The following is a 23,165-nucleotide window of genomic DNA, read 5'->3' on the forward strand; positions in this document are numbered from 1 at the left end:
GAAATCAACAAGTGCTTGAGACTTCACTGCCGTCCGAGGCACGTACTTCAGTCCGTGTGGCCCAAGCTCTATAGCCCACTTGGCAATCCGGCCAGTCGCCTCGCAGTTCTGTATAATATCCCCCAAGGGAGCTGAACTGACCACTGTGATGGGGTGCCCTTGAAAATACTGCTTCAACTTCCGACTGGCCATAAAAACACCATAGACCAGCTTCTGCCAATGCGGATATCTTTGCTTGGATTCAATAAGCACCTCGCTGATATAATAAACCGGCCGCTGAACCGGATATTCCTTGCCTGCCTCTTTGCGTTCCACCACAATAGCCACGCTAACTGCCCGAGCATTGGCTGCTACGTATAATAACAGCGGCTCCTTGTCGACCGAAGCTGCAAGAACATGCGGATTGGCTAACTGCCGCTTCAGGTCCTCAAATGCTTCATTAGCAGCTGGACTCCAAATGAAATGGTCTGTCTTCCTCAGCATTTGGTACAAAGGAATGGCCTTCTCTCCGAGGCGGCTGATAGACCGGCTTAGTGCGGCGATTCGGCCCGCCAAACGCTGAACATCATTGATGCACTTCGGTTTAGCCAAGGAGGTGATGGCTGCAATCTTCTCCGGATTAGCCTCAATTCCTCTATTAGACACCAGGAAACCCAGTGACTTGCCTGCCGGAACACCAAAGACACACTTGGTCGGATTAAGCATCATCTTGTAAACCCGCAAGTTGTCAAAGGTTTCCTTCCAATCATCCACCAGCGTCTCCTTCTGCGTTGACTTTACTACAATATCATCCACATAAGCGTGCACATTGCGGCCGATCTGTTTATGCAAGCAATTCTGTACACACCGTTGGTAGGTGGCTTGGGCACTCTTGAGTCCGAAGGGCATAGACACATAGCAGAAGGCTCCAAAGGGAGTAATAAATGCTGTTTTCTCCTGGTCCTTAACCGCCATTTTGATCTGATGATATCCAGAGTATGCATCCAAAAAACTCAAACGCTCACAACCCGTCGTGGCATCAATGATCTGGTCAATGCGGGGGAGGGCAAAAGGATCCGCTAGACAGGCCCTGTTAAGATCTGTGTAATCCACACACATACGCCAAGTTCCATTTTTCTTAAGAACCAGCACCGGATTAGCAAGCCACTCTGGATGGAACACCTCAATAATAAAACCAGCTGCTAAAAGCCTGGCCACTTCCTCTCCAATGGCTTTGCGTCTTTCTTCTTTAAACCGGCGGAGGAACTGTTTCACCGGTTTATACTTAGGATCCACATTAAGAGTGTGCTCAGCGAGTTCCCTCGGTACACCTGGCATGTCAGACGGCTTCCATGCAAAAATGTCCTGATTCTCACGGATGAACTCGATGAGCGCGCTTTCCTATTTGGGATCCAGGTTGGCACTGATAGTGAACTGCTTGGACGAATCGCCGGGCACAAAGTCAACAAGCTTGGTCTCAGCTGCCGATTTGAACTTCAGATCTGAATCATGCTCTGTAGTTGGCTTCTTTAAAGGGGTCATATCCACCGGATCAACATTGTCCTTATAATACTTCAGCTCCTCCGTGGCACAGACTGACTCTGCATAAGCCGCATCACCTTCCTCACATTCCAAAGCGACCCTACGGCTCCCATGAACCGTTATGGTCCCCTTGTAACCCGGCATCTTGAGCTGCAAGTAGACATAACAAGGTCGCGCCATGAACTTGGCGTAAGCCGGCCAGCCAAACAAGGCGTGATACGGGCTCCGGATCTTCACCACCTCAAATGTTAGTTTTTCCGACCGGGAGTCGTGCTCGTCCCCAAAGGCCACATCCAGGGCTATCTTACCAACAGGATATGCAGATTTGCCAGGCACCACACCATGGAACACCGTATTCGACGGTCTGAGATCTTTGTCTGTTAAACCCATGCGGCGGAATGTCTCATAGTACAATATGTTAATACTGCTTCCTCCATCCATGAGTACCTTGGTGAATTTATAACCCCCCACCTGAGGGTCTACCACTAATGCTAGCTGGCCCGGATTATCAACCCGGGGCGGGTGATCCTCTCTGCTCCACACGATAGGCTGCTCCGACCAGCGCAAGTAACATGGTAAGGCCGGTTCAACAGAATTCATCGCTCGCCTGTGGAGTTTTCGGTCGCGTTTATCCAACCTAGTTGTGAAAACATGATATTGCCCATTGTTCAACTGTTTTGGCTGGCTCTGATAACCCGACTGCTGCTGCTGCTGCTGGCTGTTCTGATTATTCTGGTCATTGTGACCGCCCTGATTGTGACCTGAACCGGAAGCTCCATCGTGATCCGGCCCGTGGAAACCGGATCCTGAACCGCCACCTGATCCGTGATCATACCGGAAAGCATTAGAGTTTTTGAACTCCTGCATGATATAACAATCTTTCCAAAGATGGTTAGCCGGCGCCTCCTTCGTCCCGTGCTTCGGGCAAGGCTGATTCAACAAATAGTTCAAACGGCTTGCGTTAGGATTGGGAGCCCCATTACGATTTGCCGCTTTACCTCTGCGCCGCTGCCCCCTGTCCTGTGCATTAGTGTTGGCCACAAAGTCCATGCTGCCATCCGCCTTGCGCTTGCCTCCGTTTCCATGACCCGCTAGTTTGTACTGCCGCTGTTTCGAGTTGCTATTCTTCTTTCCCTTCCCTGCTTCATCATCATCAGGCTCGGGATCCTTGGTACTGTCCGAATCGGCATACTTCACTAAAGCGGCCATGAGGGTTCCCATGTCATTACAGAACCGCTTCATGCGTCCCAACTTCAATTTTAGAGGCTCAAACCGGCAGTTGCCTTCCAGAGTTAAGATCGCAGAGTCAGCATTAATCCTTTCAGACGAGTGCAAAATTTCCGAAACACGGTGCACCCAACGGGTCGTTGATTCTCCTTCCTCCTGGACACAAGCCGCCAGGTCTACTATGGACTTGGGCTGCTTACATGTATCCTTAAAATTCTGTATAAACCGGGCCCGCAACTGGGCCCACGAGCTGATAGAATTGGGTGGTAGGCTTTTTAACCAAGTACGAGCCGTGCCCTCAAGCATCATGGTGAAGTATTTTGCACATGCGGCCTCATCCACGTCCAGCATTTCCATGGCCATCTCATAACTCTCTACCCATGCTTCAGGGGGTAAATCAGCGGTGTAATTCGGCACCTTGTGTGGACCCTTGAAATCTTTGGGCAGGCGCACATTGCGTAAAGCGGGGATTAAACAAGGCACTCCCAAAGCGGATGCGACTCCTGGTCCGGCAAAGGTGGTAGGGAGAACCGGTGTAAGTTGATCCGCATCATCCTGCACTGTTAACTCGGCTTCCCTCCGTGCCCGGGCCCGGTCCACCACATCCTGAGCCTCGCGAACACCGCCCGCCGGGCTATTGCCATGTGCTGCTTCACGGCCTCGCGCATTGCTCGATATAGCCGGTTCATCCATGCGCCTGCTATAGCTCCGGCTTGGACGGGGCGTAGAGTGAATCCGATCACGGCTGTACGAGTATGCTTCCTGCTGAATTAGCGCGGTCCGGAGAAGGTCCTTAACCCGGCGTGTCTCTATCGCTTGCGGAGAGTCCACTTCAACTGGGATAGCCTCTAATCGCGCGGCAGCTGCAACAAGGTTGTCCATAGGATTAGAATAATGACCTGGGGGCGTCTGGACCGGCGGAAAATTCACAATGTTCTGCTGAGGAGGTTCCATCAGGCGAGGTTGGACCGTCCCCCCTGGTCCTGGTGCCTCAATCTGGTTTGTCTCCGGGTACTGCGGTGGATTACTGGGTCCAGCTCCTGGAGTGTGAAAGAGATTTCGGGGGTCAAACCCTAATGGCAGGCGTGATCTGTGCTTCCGCTTCAAAACCTCCTGTGATGCGTTCTGGTCAAGCATGAGTTTATAGGCCTGGGCATCCAAAGCGGCCCACTCTGCAGCCATCCTGTCTTTTTCTGCTGCCAGATCCGCTTTGGCTTGCATGATCTGCTCTCTCACCTTCGCAATTTCTGCATTATGGGCCTCCTGATCCGCCGGATTGTCCTCTGCCATAAGCGCGGCTAGTGCATCAAACAGATCAGATAGAACTTGAACCGGCGGGCGCACAAGGCCTCCTAACCCTGCTGCTGCTGCCGCTGCTGATCCGGAGAGCACTGTTGCGGCGGTCGAAGAGTGATTCGCCGCCTGTGTGCCGGCCATGAATATTCCAACCCGGTTGACCTGGCCCGGGGGGTCTGGAATACTGTCACCGTCGGAACAGCCCCTAATCTGGTCGTCTTGCAACTGGTATAGCGATTCGGTCTCTCCGGTCGAGGACTCGTCATCGGAATAGACGACGACCTCGCTACCGTGTTCTAATTCGTCCTCACGCTCTCCTTCGTGTACGACTCCAACGAAGACACGCTTCACGGCTGGTTTAGCCCAGGTAGATCTCGCACGCTGAGCCATCTCGATGAGGTCGGTGCGGATGTCCGGCTCAGGCCCAGGCTCACCGATCTTGCCAATGAAAACGTGTATGCCGCCGAAGGGGACCCGGTACCCGTACTCAATCAAATCGGCCTCGGGACCCCATCCTGCATCGTCAATGTAGATCTTGCCACGACGACTCTTGGTCATCTAGCCCACAGCATAGCCTTCGAGTCCTTTGAGCTTGCCCTCCAAGATCGTCAAACCATCGTGCGATATCCCCACGGTGGGCGCGAACTGTCGTGGATTTGTCACGGCAGATGTCCTAGCGAAAGGACTTAGTCGTGGAGCCATCGCTACGAGTTTACTTGAAGGGGTTAAAGCGGACACAAAGACACGAGGGGTTTATACTAGTTCGGCCCCTTCGATGAAGGTAAAAGCCTACGTCTAGTTGTGATGGAATTGATGTGGTCTCGACGGCTAGGGAGAAAACAGGCTTCGCCTAGACTCGAGTTGTTGTCTTTGTCTCCCTTGAACCGCCGCCGGGTCGTCCCCTTATATACACGGGTGACGCCCGTCGGTCCATAGAGTCCCAACCGGTTCGTATTCGTATCCCAGTTGGTATCTCTCTATTCCTAACTTACAATACAAGTTATACATCAGGTCGGTTTACGGCTACAGATTCTAAACCGGCTATAGGCCTTGGGCCTTCACCTGTTTATACCACTATGAAGTTAACCCGGCCCAAGTAGGCCGGTTTACGCCTAGTGGCAATATCCCCAACAGGTCCCGAAACGATTTCCATAGTTGTTCAACTCCAAGGTGCGCTTACGTGTTGGTCGTCAGCACTCACTATTTTGGCCGATTCTGAACCGTTTCATGGACTATTACTATTTTGGGATCCCGGAGTGATTTCCACGATTAACAAACCCCAGGGTGCATTTACGTGTCGATCATCAATACTCGCGCTATTTTGTCGATTCTGGCCCGTTGGACTATTACTCACCGTTTTGTGGTCCTAAAGCGATTTCCATGGTTGTGCAACCCCAAGATGTGCTTACGTGTTGGTCGTCAAGACTCACAGTTTGGGCCGATTCTGGCCCATTTCTGAGACCATTACTTAGTTTAGGGGTCCCGAAGTGATTTCCACGATTGACGAACCCCCGGGATAGTTTACGTGTCGGTCATCAACACTCATTGTTTTGGCCAATTCTGACCAGTTTCATGCACTATTACTCACTATTGTGAATCTCAAGGTGCACTTACGTGTCGGTCATCAACACTCACAGTTTTTGCCAATTTTGGCCCGTTTCGTGGACTATTACTCACTAATTTTGGGTCCCAAAGTGATTTCCACGGTTGTGGAACACCAAGGTGTGCTTACGTGTTGGTCGTGAAAACTCACAGTTTGGGCCGATTCTGGCACGTTTCTTGGACTATTACTCAGTTTAGGGGTCCCGAAGTGATTTCCATGATTGACGAACCCCGGGGAGCGTTTAAGTGTTGGTCATCAACAATCACTATTTTGGCCAATTCTGACCTGTTTCATGGACTATTACTCACAGTTTTGGGGTCCTCAAGCGATTTCCATATTTGCTGAACCCCAAGGAGCACTTACGTGTCGGTCATCAACACTCACACTTTTGGCTGATTCTAGCCCGTTTAATGGACTATTACTCACAGTTTTGTGATCCTGGAGTGATTTCCACGATTAACGAACCCCAGGGTGCGTTTACGTGTCGGTCATCAACACTCATAGTTTTGGCCGATTCTGATCCGTTTCTTGGACTATTACGCACCGTTTTGTGGTCCCAAAGCAATTTCCATGGTTGTCAAACCCCAAGGTGTGCTTACGTGTTGGTCGTCAAGACTCGTAGTTTGGCCTGATTCTGGCCCGTTTCTTGGACTATTACTCAGTTTAGGGGTCCCGAAGTGATTTCCACAATTGACTAACCCTAGGGAGCGTTTATGTGTCGGTCATAAACAATCAAAGTTTTGGCCAACTCTAACCCGTTTCATGGACTATTACTCACCGTTTTGGGGTCCCGAAGCGATTTCCATAGTTGTTGAACCCCAAGGTGCACTTACGCGTCGGTCATCAACACTCAAAGTTTTGGCCGATTCTGGCCCGTTTCATGGACTATTACTCACTGTTTTGGGATCACGGAGTGATTTCCATGATTAACGAATCCTGGGGTGCGTTTATGTGTCGGTCATCAACACTCGCGGTTTTTGTCGATTCTGGCCCGTTCATGGAGTATTACTCACTGTTTTGTGGTCCTAAAGCGATTTCCATGGTTGTCGAACCCCAAGTTGTGCTTACGTGTTGGTCGTCAAGACTCGCAGTTTGGGCCGATTCTGGCCCGTTTCTTGGACTATTACTCCGTTTAGGGGTCCCGAAGTGATTTCCATGATTGACGATCCCAGGGGAGTGTTTAGTGTCCGTCATCAACATTCACCATTTTGGCCAATTCTAACCCGTTTCATGGACTATTACTCACTGTTTTGGTGTCTCGAAGCGATTTCCATAGTTCTTGAACCCCAAGGTGCGCTTGCGTGTCGGTCATCAACACTCACAGCTTTTGCCGATTCTAGCCCGTTTCATGGACTATTACTCACTGTTTTGGGATCCCGAAGTGATTTCCATGATTAACGAACCCCGGGGTGCGTTTACGTGTCGGTCATCAACACTCGCGGTTTTTGTCGATTTTGGCCCGTTTCATGGACTATAACTCACCGTTTTGTCGTCCTAAAGCAATTTTGATGGTTGTCGAACCCCAAAATGTGCTTACGTGTTGGTCGTCAAGACTCACAGTTTGGGCCGATTCTGGCCCATTTCTTGGACTATTACTCAATTTAGAGGTCCTAAAGTGATTTCCATGATTGACGAACCCCGGGGAGCGTTTACATGTTGGTCATCAACACTCACTCTTTTGGCCCATTCTGACCCGTTTCATGGACTATTACTCACCGTTTTGTGGTCCCAAACCGATTTCCATGGTTGTCGAACTCCAAGGCGTGCTTACGTGTTTGTCGTCAAGACTCGCAGTTTGGTCTGATTCTGGCCCGTTTCTTGGACTATTACTCACTGTTTTGGGATCCCGGAGTGATTTCTACGATTAACAAACCCCGGGGTGCGTTTACGTGTTGGTCATCAACCCTCACAGTTTTGGCCGATTCTGACCTGTTTCGTGGACTGTTACTCACCGTTTTGTGGTCCCAAAGCAATTTCCATGGTTGTCGATCCCCAAGATGTGGTTACGTGTTGGTCGTCAAGACTCGCAGTTTGGGTTGGTTCTGGCCCATTTCTTGGACTATTACTCAGTTTAGGGGTACCCAAGTGATTTCCACAATTTACGAATCCCTGGGAGCGTTTACGTGTCGGTCATCAACACTCACTATTTTGGCCAATTCTGACCCGTTTCATGGACTATTACTCATCGTTTGGGGGTCCCGAAGCGATTTCCGTAGTTGTTGAACCCGAAGGTGCACTTACGTGTCGGTCATCAACACTCATAGTTTTGGCCGATTCTGGCCCGATACGTGGAATATTACTCACTGTTTTGGGTTTCTGGAGTGATTTCCACGATTAACGAACCCCGGGGTTCGTTTAAGTGTCGGTCATCAACACTCACAGTTTTAGCCGATTCTGATCCGTTTCATGGACTATTACTCACCGTTTTGTGGTCCCAAAGCGATTTCCATGGTTGTCGAACCCCAAGGTGTGCTTACGTTTTGGTCGTCAAGACTCGCAGTTTGGGCCGATTCTGGCCCGTTTCTTGGACTATTACTCAGTTTAGGGGTCCCGAAGTGATTTCCATGATTGACAAACCCCTGGGAGCTTTTACGTGTCGGTTATCAACACTCACTGTTTTGGCCAATTCTAACCCGTTTCATGGACTATTACTATTTTGGGATCTCGGAGTGATTTCCACGATTAACAAACCCCAAGGTGCGTTTACGTGTCGATCATCAACACTCGCGCTATTTTGTCGATTCTGGCCCGTTTCATGGACTATTACTCACTGTTTTGTGGTCCTAAAGCGATTTCCATGGTTGTCCAACCCCAAGATGTGCTTACGTGTTGGTCGTCAAGACTCACAGTTTGGGCCGATTCTGGCCCGTTTCTGGGACCATTACTCAGTTTAGGGGTCCCGAAGTGATTTCCACGATTGACGGACCCCCGGGATAGTTTACGTGCCGGTCATCAACACTCACTGTTTTGGCCAATTCTGACCAGTTTCGTGCACTATTACTCACTGTTGTGAATCTCAAGGTGCACTTACATGTCGGTCATCAACACTCATAGTGTTGGCCGATTCTGGCCCGTTCCGTGGACTATTACTCACTAATTTTGGGTCCCAAAGCGATTTCCACGGTTGTGGAACACCAAGATGTGCTTATGTGTTGGTCGTGAAGACTCACAGTTTGGGCCGATTCTGGCCCGTTTCTTGGACTATTACTCAGTTTAGGGGTCCCAAAGTGATTTCCATGATTGACGAACCCCGGGGAGCGTTTAAGTGTTGGTCATCAACAATCACTGTTTTGGCCAATTCTGACCTGTTTCATGGACTATTACTCACAGTTTTGGGGTCCTCAAGCAATTTCCATATTTGCTGAACCCCAAGGTGCCCTTACGTGTCGGTCATCAACACTCACAGTTTTGGCTGATTCTGGCCCGTTTCGTGGACTATTACTCACAGTTTTGTGATCCTGGAGTGATTTCCACGATTAACGAACCCCAGGGTGCGTTTACGTGTCGGTTATCAACACTCACAGTTTTGGCCGATTCTGACCCGTTTCTTGGACTATTACGCACCGTTTTGTGGTCCCAAAGCGATTTCCATGGTTGTCAAACCCCAAGGTGTGCTTACGTGTTGGTCGTCAAGACTCGCAGTTTGGCCTGATTCTGGCCCGTTTCTTGGACTATTACTCAGTTTAGGGGTCCTGAAGTGATTTCCACAATTGACTAACCCTAGGGAGCGTTTATGTGTCAGTCATAAACTATCAAAGTTTTTGCCAACTCTAACCCATTTCATGGACTATTACTCACCGTTTTGGGGTCCCGAAGCGATTTCCATAGTTGTTGAACCCCAAGGTGCACTTACGCGTCGGTCATCAACACTTAAAGTTTTGGCCGATTCTGGCCCGTTTCATGGACTATTACTCACTGTTTTGGGTTCACGGAGTGATTTCCATGATTAAAGAATCCCGGGGTGCGTTTATGTGTCGGTCATCAACACTTGCGGTTTTTGTCGATTCTGGCCCGTTCATGGACTATTACTCACCGTTTTGTGGTCCTAAAGCGAGTTCCATGGTAGTCGAACCCCAAGTTGTGCTTACGTGTTGGTCGTCAGCACTCACTGTTTTGGACGATTCTGAACCGTTTCATGGACTATTACTATTTTGGGATCTCGGAGTGATTTCCACGATTAACAAACCCCAAGGTGCGTTTACGTGTCGATCATCAACACTCGCGCTATTTTGTCGATTCTGGCCCGTTTCATGGACTATTACTCACCGTTTTGTGGTCCTAAAGCGATTTCCATGGTTGTCCAACCCCAAGATGTGCTTTCGTGTTGGTCGTGAAGACTCACAGTTTGGGCCTATTCTGGCCCGTTTCTGGGACCATTACTCAGTTTAGGGGTCCCGAAGTGATTTCCACGATTGACGGACCCCCGGGATAGTTTACATGCCGGTCATCAACACTCACTGTTTTGGCCAATTCTGACCAGTTTCGTGCACTATTACTCACTGTTGTGAATCTCAAGGTGCACTTACGTGTCGGTGATCAACACTCACAGTGTTGGCCGATTCTGGCCCGTTTCATGGACTATTACTCACTAATTTTGGGTCCCAAAGCGATTTCCACGGTTGTGGAACACCAAGATGTGCTTATGTGTTGGTCGTGAAGACTCACAGTTTGGGCCGATTCTGGCCCGTTTCTTGGACTATTACTCAGTTTAGGGGTCCCAAAGTGATTTCCATTATTGACGAACCCCGGGGAGCGTTTAAGTGTTGGTCATCAACAATCACTGTTTTGGCCAATTCTAACCTGTTTCATGGACTATTACTCATAGTTTTGGGGTCCTCTAGCGATTTCCATATTTGCTGAACCCCAAGGTGCACTTACGTGTCGGTCATCAACACTCACAGTTTTGGCTGATTCTGGCCCGTTTCGTGGACTCTTACTCACAGTTTTGTGATCTTGGAGTGATTTCCACGATTAACGAACCCCAGGGTGCGTTTACGTGTCGGTCATCAACACTCACAGTTTTGGCCGATTCTGACCCGTTTCTTGGACTATTACGCACCGTTTTGTGGTCCCAAAGCAATTTCCATGGTTGTCAAACCCCTAGGTGTGCTTACGTGTTGGTCGTCAAGACTCGCAGTTTGGCCTGATTCAGGCCCGTTTCTTGGACTATTACTCAGTTTAGGGGTCCTGAAGTGATTTCCACAATTGACTAACCCTAGGGAGCGTTTATGTGTCGGTCATAAACTATCAAAGTTTTGGCCAACTCTAACCCGTTTCATGGACTATTACTCACCGTTTTGGGGTCCCGAAGCGATTTCCATAGATGTTGAACCCCAAGGTGCACTTACGTGTCAGTCATCAACACTTAAAGTTTTGGCCGATTCTGGCCCGTTTCATGGACTATTACTCACTGTTTTGGGATCACGGAGTGATTTCCATGATTAACGAATCCCGGGGTGCGTTTATGTGTCGGTCATCAACACTCGCGGTTTTTGTCGATTCTTTCCCGTTCATGGACTATTACTCACCGTTTTGTGGTCCTAAAGCGAGTTCCTTGGTAGTCGAACCCCAAGTTGTGTTTACGTGTTGGTCGTCAAGACTCGCAGTTTGGGCCGATTCTGGCCCATTTCTTGGACTATTACTCCGTTTAGGGGTCCCGAAGTGATTTCCATGATTGACGAACCCAGGGGAGCGTTTACGTGTCGGTCATCAACATTCACTGTTTTGGCCAATTCTAACCCGTTTCATGGACTATTACTCACCGTTTTGGTGTCTCGAAGCGATTTCCATAGTTCTTGAACCCCAAGGTGCGCTTGCATGTCGGTCATCAACACTCACAGTTTTCGCCGATTCTAGCCCGTTTCATGGACTACTACTCACTGTTTTGGGATCCCGAAGTGATTTCCATGATTAACGAACCCCGGGGTGCGTTTACGTGTCGGTCATCAACACTCGCGGTTTTTGTCGATTTTGGCCCGTTTCATGGACTATAACTCACCGTTTTGTGGTCCTAAAGCAATTTTGATGGTTGTCGAACCCCAAGGTGTGCTTACGTGTTGGTCGTCAAAACTCGTAGTTTGGGCTGATTCTGGCCCATTTCTTGGACTATTACTCAATTTAGAGGTCCTGAAGTGATTTCCATGATTGACGAACCCGGGGAGCGTTTACATGTTGGTCATCAACACTCACTCTTTTGGACCATTCTGACCCGTTTCATGGACTATTACTCACCGTTTTGTGGTCCCAAACCGATTTCCATGGTTGTCGAACTCCAAGGCGTGCTTACGTGTTTGTCGTCAAGACTCGCAGTTTGGTCTGATTCTGGCCCGTTTCTTGGACTATTACTCACTGTTTTGGGATCCCGGAGTGATTTCCACGATTAACAAATCCCGGGGTGCGTTTACGTGTCAGTCATCAACACTCACAGTTTTGGCCGATTCTGACCCGTTTCGTGGACTATTACTCACCGTTTGGGGGTCCCGAAGCGATTTCCGTAGTTGTTGAACCCGAAGGTGCACTTACGTGTCGGTCATCAACACTCATAGTTTTGGCCGATTCTGGCCCGATACGGGGAATATTACTCACTGTTTTGGGTTTCTGGAGTGATTTCCACGATTAACGAACCCCGGGGTTCATTTAAGTGTCGGTCATCAACACTCACAGTTTTAGCCGATTCTGACCCATTTCATGGACTATTACTCTCCGTTTTGTGGTCCCAAAGCGATTTCCATGGTTGTCGAACCCCAAGGTGTGCTTATGTGTTGGTCATCAAGACTCGCTATTTGGGCCGATTCTGGTCCATTTCTTGGACTATTACTCAGTTTAGGGGTCCCGGAGTGATTTCCACGATTGACGAGCCTCGGGGAGCAACGTGTCGGTCATCAACACTCACTGTTTTGGCCAATTCTAACTCGTTTCACGGACTATTACTCACCGTTTTGGGGTCCCATAGGGACTTCAATAGTTGTTGACCCAAGGTGTACTTATGTGTCGGTAATCAACACTCACAGTTTTGGTCGATTCTTACCCGTTTCGTGGACTATTACTCACTGTCTTGGGATCCCAGAGTGATTTCCATGATTAACAAACCCCGGGGTACATTTACGTGTCGGTCATTAACACTCATAGTATTGGCCTATTCTGGCCCGTTTCTTGGTCTATTACTCACTGTTTTGGGCTCCCGGAGTGATTTCCATGATTAACGAACCCCATTGTGCGTTTACGTGTCAGTCATCAACCCTCGCAGTTTTGTCGATTCTGGCCCGTTTCATGGACTATTACTCACTATTTTGTGGTCCTAAAGCGATTTCCATGGTTGTCGAACCCCAACTTCTGCTTACGTGTTGGTCGTCAAGAATCACGGTTTGGGCCGATTCTGGCCCGTTTCTTGGACTATTGCTCAGTTTAGGGGTCCTGAAGTGATTTCCACGATTGACTTACCCTGGGGTGTGTTTACATGTCGGTTGATACGTCTCCAACGTATCTATAATTTTTGATTGTTCTATGCTATTATATTACCCCTTTTGGGTGTTTCTGGGCTTTATTTTACACATTATATCATTTTTGGGACTAACCTACTAACCAGAGGCCCAGCTCATATTGCTATTTTTTTGCCTATTTCAGTATTTCGAAGAAAAGGAATATCAAACGGAGTCCAAACGGAATTAAACCTTCGGGAGCGTGGATTTTGGAACGAACGTGATCCGGAGAACTTGGAGTCAAGTCAAGAAGCTGCCGAGGAGGCCACGAGACAGGAGGCCGCCTCCCCCCCTGTAGGGCGCGCCCCCCTATCTCATGGGCCCCTCGGGCGGCCACCGATGTACTTCTTCCTCCTATATATACCTACGTACCCCGAAAACATTCAGGAGCACCACGAAACACAATTTCCACCGCCGTAACCTTTTGTATCCGCGAGATCTCATCTTGGAGCCTTCGCCGGCACTCTGTCGGAGGGGGAATTGACCATGGACGGCTTCTACATCAACATCCTTGCCCCTCCGATGAGTTGTGAGTAGTTTACCACAGACCTACGGGTCCATAGTTATTAGCTAGATGGCTTCTTCTCTCTTTTTGGATCTCAATACAATGTTGTCCCCCTCTCTTGTGGAGATCTATTCGATGTAAACTCTTTTTGCGGTGTGTTTGTCGAGATCCGATGAATTGTGGGTTTATGATCAAGTTTATCTATGAATAATATTTGAATCTTCTCTGAATTCTTTTATGTATGATTGAGTTATCTTTGCAAGTCTCTTCGAATTATCAGTTTGGTTTGGCCTACTAGATTGGTTCTTCTTGCCATGGGAGAGGTGCTTAGCTTTGGGTTCAATCTTGTGGTATCCTTACCCAGTGACAGAAAGGGTTGCAAGGCACGTATTGTATTGTTGCCATCGAGGATAACAAGATGGGGTTTACATCATATTGCATGAGTTTATCCCTCTACATCATGTCATCTTGCTTAATGCATTACTCTGTTCTTATGAACTTAATACTCTAGATGCGGGTAGGATTTGGTCGATGTGTGGAGTAATAGTAGTAGATGCAGACAGGAGCCGGTCTACTTGTTATGGACGTGATGCCTATATACATGATCATGCCTAGATAATCTCATAACTATGCGCTTTTCTATCAATTGCTCGACAGTAATTTGTTCACCCACCGTAATACTTATGCTATCTTGAGAGAAGCCTCTAGTGAAACCTATGGCCCCCGGGTCCATCTCTTATCATATTTGCTTTCAATCTACTTTTATTTGCATCTATATTACAAAATACCAAAAAAATATTTATCTTATCATACTATCTTTATTAGATCTCACTTTCGCAAGTGGCCGTGAAGAGATTGACAACTCCTTTATTGCGTTGGTTGCAAGTTCTCAGTTTGTTTGTGTAGGTGCGTGGGACTTTTGAGGAGCCTCCTACTGGATTGACACCTTGGTTCTCAAAACTGAGGGAAATACTTACACTACACTTTGCTGCATCACCCTCTCCTCTTCGAGGAAAACCAACGCAAGCTCAAGATGTAGCAAGAAGGATTTTTGGCGCCGTTGTCGGGGAGGTCTTCGCTCAAGTCAAGACATACCAAGTACCCATCACAAACCCATCTCCCTCGCATTTACATTATTTGCCATTTGCCTCTCGTTTTCCTCTCCCCCACGTCACCCTTGCCGTTTTATTCGCCCTCTCTTTCCCAATCTCCTCCTCTCTTTTCGCTTGCCTTCTTGTGTGTGCTTGTTATCTTATTTGACCTTATGGCTGCGCCTAAGGGTCCTGACCACCTTCTCAGAAGGATGGATGAGATTGAATCTAATATTAGAAGCTTTATGAATTTGCAATTTGAGCATAATAATTTCTTTAGAAAAGAGCTTAAGGAACAAAAAGGTTTTTTGGGATTTATGAACAAAGCGCTTAATGATATGAACAAAGAATTCTATGGTGTTAACGCTCAAATTACCCAGCTTGAAAATGCTATAGCCAAAATTTCTGACAAGCAAGCCACCTTAGTTAATAAGATGGCCGCTAAACCAGAAAAATTACATGAAAATAATGATGAGGATCTTAAAGTTATTGATGCGTCTACGATTAGATCTATGTTTTGCAATATGAATTTTGATGATTATGGGAGTGATGATGAATCAACTTTGCCTAGAAGGCGTCCCAAATATTCGGAGTCTTTAGATCTTAATGTTAAATTTGGTAAAAGTGAGATTGGAGAATCTACAACTTCTAATAATATTGAACCTACTATGTCGGATTTCAAGGCATTTGATTATCATAATTGCTCTTTAAAAGGTTGTATTTCCTTGTTGCAATCCGTTGTTAATTCTCCTCATGCTTATAGTCAAAACAAAGCTTTTACCAAACATATTGTTGATGCCTTGATGCAATCTTATGATGAAAAACTTAATTTGGAAGTTTCTATACCTAGAAAACTTAATGATGAGTGGGAACCTACTATAAAGATTAGAATTAAAGATTATGAGTGTTTTGCTTTGTGTGATTTGGGTGCTAGTGTTTCCACGATTCTGAAAACTTTATGTGATATTCTAGGTTTCCATGATCTTGATGAGTGCTCTTTAAATTTGCACCTTGCAGATTCCACCATTAAAAAGCCTATGGGAAGGATCAATGATGTTCTTACTGTTGCAAATAGAAATTTGGTTCCCGTAGATTTTATTGTTCTTGATATAGATTGCAATTTTTCTTGCCCTATTATTCTGGTAGACCTTTCCTTGGAACGATTGGTGCGATTATTGATATGAAGGAAGGGAACATTAGATTCCAATTTCCCTTAAAGAAAGGCATGGATCACTTTCCAAGAAAGAAAGTCAAATTACCTTATGAATCTATCATGCGTGCTACTTATGAATTTAGTGCCAAAGATGGCACTCGTTAGATCTATCTTTGCTTTTATGCCTAGCTAACAGCGTTAAATGATAGCGCTAGTTGGGAGGCAACCCAATTTTCTTTATGTTTTTTGTTTTTGCTCCTGTTTAGTAATAAATCTTGCATCTACCTTCTTTTTAGATGTGTTTTTATCTTTTAATTAGTGTTTGTGCTAAGTAGAACCTATAGGATAACCTACGATGATAGTTGATTTGATTCTGCTGAAAAACAGAAACTTTGCGCGGACGAATATAATTTTGTTAAATCACCGGAACGTGCTTTTGTGTTGATTATTATTGCTGCTGTTCCATAAACAAATTTTCCAGGACTTCCTATTTTGGTAGGATTTTTAGAGTTCCAGAAGTTTGCGTTAGTTACAGATTGCTACAGACTGTTCTATTTTTGACAGATTCTTTTTTTCGTGTGTTGTTTGCTTATTTCACTGCATCTATGGCTAGTAATTCAGTCTATGAACCATAAAGAAGTTGGAATACAGTAGTTTTAACACCAAATTAAATAAAGAATGAGTTCATTGCAGTACCTTATGTGGTGGTTTTGTTTTCTTTCACTAACGGAGCTTATAAGATTTCCTGTTGAGCTTTGTGTTGTGGAGTTTTCAAGTTTTGGGTAAAGCTTTTGTGGACTATGGAATAAAGGGTGGCAAGAGCCCAAGCTTGGGGATGCCCAAGGCACCCCAAGATATTCAAGAATAGCCAAAAGCCTAGGCTTGGGGATGCCCCGGGAAGGCATCCCCTCTTTCGTCTTCGTTCATTGGTAACTTTACTTGGAGCTATATTTTTATTCGCCACATGATATGTGTTTTGCTTGGAGCGTCGTGTATTATATTAGTCTTTGCTTTTTAGTTTGCCACAATCATCCTTGCTGTACACACCTTTTGGGAGAAGCCTATTTGATTAGAATTTGTTAGAATACTCTATGTGCTTCACTTATATCTTTTGAGCTTGATAGTTTTTGATCTAGTGCTTCACTTATATCTTTTAGAGCACAGTGGTGTCTTAATTTTGAAGAAATTGCTAGCCTTTCATGCTTCACTTATATTATTTTGAGAGTCTTTTAGAACAGCATGGTATTTTCTATTATCATAAAGTTGGTCCTAGAATGATGAGCATCCAAGTTGGGTATAATAAAAACTATCATAGGAAGTGAATTGGATGCTATGATCAATATGATGCTTGATAATTGTTTTGAGATATGGAGGTAGTGATGTTAAAGTGATGCTAGTTGGGTGATTTTGAATTTAAAGAATGCTTGTGTTTAAGTTTGTGATTCCCGTAGCATGCACGTATGGTGAACCGCTTTGTGATGAAGTTGGAGCACAATTTTATTTATTGATTGTCTTCCTTATGAGTGGCGATCGGGGGCGAGCGATGGTCTTTTCCTACCAATATATCCCCCTAGGAGCATGCGCGTAGTGCTTTGGGTTTTTGATGACTTCTAAATTTTTGCAAAAAGTACATGAGTTCTCTTGATTAATGTTGAGTCCATGGATTATATGCACCCTTTCACCCTTCCACCATTGCTAGCCTCTCTTGTGCCGTGCAACTTTCGCCGGTACCATACACCCACCATATACCTTCCCCAAAATAGCCACCATACCTACTGTCGGTGTCAAAACCGGCGGATCTCGGGTAGGGGGTCCCGAACTATGCGTCTAGGCGGATGGTAACAGGAGACAAGGGACACGATGTTTTACCCAGGTTCGGGCCCTCTTGATGGAGGTAAAACCCTACGTCCTGCTTGATTGATATTGATGATGTGGGTATTACAAGAGTAGATCTACCACGACATCAAGGAGGCTAAACACTAGAAGCTAGCCTATGGTATGATTGTTGTTATGTCCTACGGACTAAAACCATCTGGTTTATATAGACACCGGAGAGGGCTAGGGTTACACAGAGTCGGTTACAATGGTAGGGGATCTACATATCCGTATCGCCAAGCTTGCCTTCCACGCCAAGGAAAGTCCCATCCAGACACGGGACGAAGTCTTCAATCTTGTATCTTCATAGTCTTGGAGTCCGGCCGATGATGATAGTTCGGCTATCCGGACACCCCCTAATCCGGGACTCCCTCAGTAGCCCCCGAACCAGGCTTCAATGACGACGAGTCCGGCGCGTATATTGTCTTCGGCGTTGCAAGGCGGGTTCTCCTTCAAATTCCATGTGCCTGCTGAATAGTGTCCGGCTTCCTTATAAATGTTGCGCTCCTTGGCTTCCACGTCCAATAATGGCCCTCTTCCACGTGTCGTATGAATGCGAAAAGCTAGGGTATTTTTGTGTTTTACACCCTAGCCGCGCGAATGAGCTGCCTATAAGAGAGGCGAGGATCTAGATCCAACTCACACCATCCTCCTTCCGCAAGTACTCATCGAAGCGCCTCTGACAAAAATCCATTCCATCATGGATAGTCGACACGGCTCCTCCTCTCGCGCCCCCAGCCCTCAGCCAGGAGATTGGAGGAGATGTTTAGTTCCGCATAGCGAGCTAGTGGCGCTCCAAGCAGAGGGATATCTTCCCCCGGCCTTCATGGTTCCGGTTTGAGCCGGACTTGCCACCTACAAGGGTGGAAAGCAGGCGGAGAGCGTCCCCAATCCCTCCAGAGGAGAGCGGGTATGCTTCGTCCCTTATCTAATAAGGGGACTCGGATTTCCCATACATCCATTTCTCCGGGGGCTCCTGGAGTTCTATGGACTCCAGCTTCACCACCTTACACCTGCCTCTATTTTGCACATCGCGGGTTAGTAGCTCTTTGCGAGTTGTTCCTGGGCATCGAGCCCCATTTTGCGCTGTGGAAGAGATTGTTTTGCCTCGTACCAAACTCTCACGAGGGGTCGATATATCAAGTGGGCGGAGCTGAAATATGGCGCATCGCCAGGACCGGATATCTATCCGGAACCCCGAAGAAGGCGTCCGAAGACTGGCCTTCGGAATGGTTTTATATGGAAGACGCCCCACTGCCGGATCCAGTTCGGATCGGGCTCCCGGAGTTCAGCAACGCTCCCTTGAAGAAACGCCTGAGTTGGCGCCCGGGGAGCCCTCAACGGGAAGATGATGGGAGCGTCCAATATCTGATGGGCTGGATAAGGTTACTAACCCACTCTGGATTGACCATGATTGGAGTCATGGCCACGTGCATTATGCGAGGGGTGCAGCCGCTCCAATATAGGGGCCACCCCATGTGGGATTTCAACAGGGAGGATGACGCCACCGTCATGGCCGCAAGGGGCCGGGATCAGCCACCGATCTGGTGAAGATCCTATCCGGCTTGTACAAGGGGGAGAAGGAGGACTTCCTCCGCACGAGTCCATTGAATGGATTCTCCATGAATAACCCTCGGAGCTGGGTAAGCGGACGTTTATCTATCCGATCCATATTCCCAAAGTCAAGTGTCTCACTTTGTGATTTTGACACAGGAGCTGCGCCGGGACGTGGAGGCATACAAAGCCCGACTCCACAGCCCGAGGATCCGGGACGATCCCTTGATCCGGCCTCCGAAGAGGATCCGGACATAAAGGTGGAGCTGATTGACGGGGTGTTCCACCAACTTAGCATGGACAATGCTTTAGTCGCCATTACGGCTGACTACCCCGGTTTATCTCCGGCTTCCCAGGTGACTACGACCAGAGTCCTGACACCATTACTTAGTCCATGCTTATTTCTGACCACCGTGTACCAACGGTGCTTCGCAGGAGGCGCCTTTAAGGCGGGAAGCCGAACCCATGGCGGCTGACCAACAAGGGTCAGTTCGGCCCAGCAGGCGGAAGAGGAGTGCGGCGCGAATCGAAATGTCGCCGCAACGGTACGGCGCACCGCCATTTTTAAGGGAAAGATCCCTAGGAGTTATATTAACGCTCATGATTTTTCCAGGAGAAAGAGCGCTCACCGAACAGTGTCCGGAGAGGTTGCCAATCAAGTCGCCGCTAGCCATGCTCCAACGCATGGTCCGGAAGGGGAGGCGAACACAAGGTATGAGCCGGATGCTCCTCCAACGGAGGATGCCGACAGGCTGTCCGCCACCAGGTCTGAGGTGGAGAGCGCCATGAATCACAGGCGCCGCCGGACGGTTCTTCGTGACGCGTGTTTCTCTCCGAAGGCACTAAATGCCTTTAATGCGGGAGACGCGCACCTCCGTGCCGCTCGAGATGGTCTAACCTAGACTTAAAATAGTTAGAATAACTGATTTAAGGATCATTTGTTTGTGCAGGATCTTACGGAGAAGAATACCTGTCTGTCCCAGGAGCTTCAAGTGTTGGGGAACGTAGTAATTTCAAAAATTTCCTACATACATGCAAGATCATGGTGATGGCATAGCAACGAGAGGGGAGAGTGTTGTCCACGTACCCTCGTAGACCTTAAGCGGAAGCGTTATGACAACGCGGTTGATGTAGTTGTACGTCTTCACGATCTGACCGATCCAAGTACCGAACGTACGACACCTCCGAGTTCAGCACACGTTCAGCTCGATGACGATCCCCGGGCTCCGATCCAGCAAAGCTTCGGGGATGAGTTCTGTCAGCACGACGGCGTGGTGACGATGATGATGCTCTACCGGCGCAGGGCTTCGCCTAAACTCCGCTACGATATGACCGAGGTGGAATATGGTGGAGGGGGGCACCGCACACGGCTAAGGAACGATCCGTAGATCAACTTGTGTGTCATGGGGTGCCCCCTGCCCCCGTATATAAAGGAGGGAGGGGGGAGGTGCAGCCGGCCTAGGAGGGGGCGCGCCAAGGGGAGTCCTACTCCCACCGGGAGTAGGTGGGAGTAGGACTCCCTCCTTCCTTGTTGGAGTAGGAGAAGTGGAAAGAGGGGGAGAGGGAAAAGGAAAAGGGGGCTGCCCCCCTTGTCCAATTCGGACCAGAGGGGGGGCGCAGGCCTCTTTCCTTTTGGCCTCTCTCCTCTATTCCCGTATAGCCCAATAAGGCCCATATACTCCCCGGCGAATTCCCGTAACTCTCTGGTACTTCGAAAAATACCCGAATCACTCAGAACTTTTCCGAACTCCGAATATAGTCGTCCAATATACCGATCTTTACGTCTCGACCATTTCGAGACTCCTCGTCATGTCCCCGATCTCATCCGGGACTCCGAACTCCTTCGGTACATCAAAACTCATAAACTCATAATAAAATTGTCATCGAAACCTTAAGCGTGCGGACCCTACGGGTTCGAGAACTATGTAGACATGACCGAAACACGTTTCCGGTCAATAACCAATAGCGGGACCTGGATGCCCATATTGGCTCCCACATATTCTACGAAGATCTTTATCGGTCAAACCGCATAACAACATACATTGTTCCCTTTGTCATCGGTATGTTACTTGCCCGAGATTCGATCGTCGGTATCTCAATACCTAGTTCAATCTCGTTACCGGCAAGTCTCTTTACTCATTCCGTAATACATCATCCCGCAACTAACTCATTAGTTACAATGCTTGCAAGGCTTAAGTGATGTGCATTACCGAGAGGGCCCAGAGATACCTCTCCGACAATCGGAGTGACAAAACTTAATATCGAAATATGCCAACCCAACATGTACCTTTGGAGACACCTGTAGTACTCCTTTATAATCACCCAGTTATGTTGTGAAGTTTGGTAGCACCCAAAGTGTTCCTCCGGTAAACGGGAGTTGCATAATATCATAGTTTTAGGAACATGTATAAGTCATGAAGAAAGCAATAGCAACACACTAAACGATCAACTGCTAGGCTAACGGAATGGGTCATGTCAATCACATCATTCTCCTAATGATGTGATCCCATTAATCAAATGACGACACATGTCTATGGTTAGGAAACATAACCATCTTTGATTAATGAGCTAGTCAAGTAGAGGCATACTAGTGACTATATGTTTGTCTATGTATTCACACATGTATCATGTTTCCGGTTAATACAATTCTAGCATGAATAATAAACATTTATCATGAAATAAGGAAATAAATAATAACTTTATTATTGCCTCTAGGGTATATTTCCTTCAGTCTCCCCCTTGCACCAGAGTCAATAATCTAGTTCACATCGCTATGTGATTTAACACCAATATTCACATCTGCATGTGATTAATACCCATAGTTCACATCATCATGTGATCAACACCCAAAGGGTTAACTAGAGTCAATAATCTAGTTCACATCACTATGTGATTAACACCCAAAAGAGTACTAAGGTATGATCATGTTTTGCTCGTGAGAGAAGCTTAGTCAACGGGTCTGTCATATTCAGAGCCGTATGTATTTCGCAAATATTCTATGTCCACAATGCTCTGCACGGAGCTACTCTAGCTAATTGCTCCCACTTTCAATATGTATCCAGATTGAGACTTAGAGTCATCTGGATTGGTGTAAAAGCTTGCATCGTTGTAACTTTAATGACGGGCTCTTTTATCACCTCCATAATCGAGAAACATCTCCTTAGTCCTCACTAAGGATATTCTTGACCCATGTCCAGTGATCTACTTATTAGATCAAAATTGTATTCCTTTGCCAAACACAGAGCAAGGTATACAATAGGTCTGGTTCACAGCATATCATACTTTATAGAACCTATGACTGAGGCATAGGGAATGACTTTTCATTCTCTTTCTATTTTCTGCAATGGTCGGGTCTTGAGTCTTACTCAACTTCACACCTTGTAACACAGGCAAGAACTCCTTCTTTGACTGTTCCATTTTGAACTATTTCAAAAATTTATCAAGGTATGTACTCATTGAAAAATCTTATCAAGCGTCTTGATCTATCTATATAGATCTTGATTCTCAATGTGTAAGCAGCTTCACCGAGGTCTTGCTTTGAAAAACTCTTATTCAAGTATCCTTTCATGCTATCCAGAATTTCCATATCATTTCCAATTAACAATATGTCATCCACATATAATATTAGAAATGCTACAGAGCTCCCACTCACTTTCTTGTAAATACAGGCTTCTTCAAAAGTCTGTATAAAACCATATGCTTTGATCAACTCATCAAAGCATATATTCCAACTCCGAGATGCTTGCACCAGTCCATAGATGGATCGCTGGAGCTTGCACAATTTGTTAGCACCTTTAGGATTGACAAAACCTTCTGGTTGCATCATATACAACTCTTATTTAAGAAAACCATTAAGGAATGC

The sequence above is a fragment of the Triticum dicoccoides genome, chromosome 4B (assembly GCF_002162155.2).
Source record: "Triticum dicoccoides isolate Atlit2015 ecotype Zavitan chromosome 4B, WEW_v2.0, whole genome shotgun sequence".
NCBI lineage: Eukaryota > Viridiplantae > Streptophyta > Magnoliopsida > Poales > Poaceae > Triticum > Triticum dicoccoides.